Source organism: Protopterus annectens, chromosome 9.part0 (genome assembly GCF_019279795.1).
Source record: "Protopterus annectens isolate FY-2018-M chromosome 9.part0, PAN1.0, whole genome shotgun sequence".
Classification (NCBI taxonomy): Eukaryota; Metazoa; Chordata; order Ceratodontiformes; family Protopteridae; genus Protopterus; species Protopterus annectens.
In genome coordinates this window covers 811,043,837-811,044,877 of record NC_056743.1, presented here as the reverse complement: position 1 = coordinate 811,044,877, position 1,041 = coordinate 811,043,837, and positions in this window count along the sequence as shown.

Genomic DNA, 1,041 nt, shown 5'->3' with positions numbered 1-1,041 from the left:
GTTCCTCCAATCATGGGATTTTACTCTTTTTTGCAACAGTTTCTTTCTTCTGTTGTAGAGTTTGTTTATGGCAGGGGACCACCAAACTGGCTACCTTTTTTTGGAGGATAGCATCTTGGTTCTGTTAGAGATAGCACGATCCATGCACTTGTGTAAGTACTTATAGAGTGCATTTGTGTAGGATTCAGCAGTCGTACCTCTATTGTCCATCTGCATGGGTGTCGTGAAGTTTGCCACTTCTGTCTTAAGAAGCGTGAATTTGGCTTTCGAGAAATTTTTTACAGTGTTTTCCCTAATGGGGGTGGGGTCAGGATGTGGATGTCTAGGGTGATTAGCTTGTGGTCGGATCTGACCAATGAGGAATTGACCTCTGGTGTGGAACACCGGTCGCCCATGTTGGTAATGACCAGGTCTAGAATATTGCTGTCCCTGGTGGGGGTGTGGATAAGTTGATCCAAGGCTTTGGAATTTATGAATTCCAGAAAACGTTGAGCAAAAGAGTTGGTACATGAGTAGTTTTCCAAGTTAATGGTGGAGTACTTGAAATCGCCTATTATTAGGGTGTTCAGTTGTACCCTAATATTTTCCAATGTATCAAGAAGTGAGGAGAGGGAATCCTAGGGCATGGTAGGGGATCTGTAGCAAGTTACAATTTGGATTGCGGTCTTGCCCAGAGTTAGTTGCACTTTGATAATCTTGTATGCATTATGCTGAGCAACTAGCCTGGAGGTATGGATATCCTTAATGAATATGGACACACCTCCGCCTTTAGTGTTTCGGTCCAGGTTAGGTGGCCGAAAGGTGTGGTATGAATTGTAGCCTGGTAATGCAGGGGTGCTCTCTGGAGCCTTGAACCAGGTCTCAGTCACGGTGGTGAATTTGTCATTTGAACCTTGCCTAAAAAAGTCACTGCACAGATGTTCTCCATTTTAAGGAGTGCCTCGAGTGAATGCATTTTGAGGTTTAGGCTTCTAGCATTGAGTAGCATTACCCTCAGATTTTGCTTTGTAGAGAATACAAGATAAAAAACACAAGCAAACA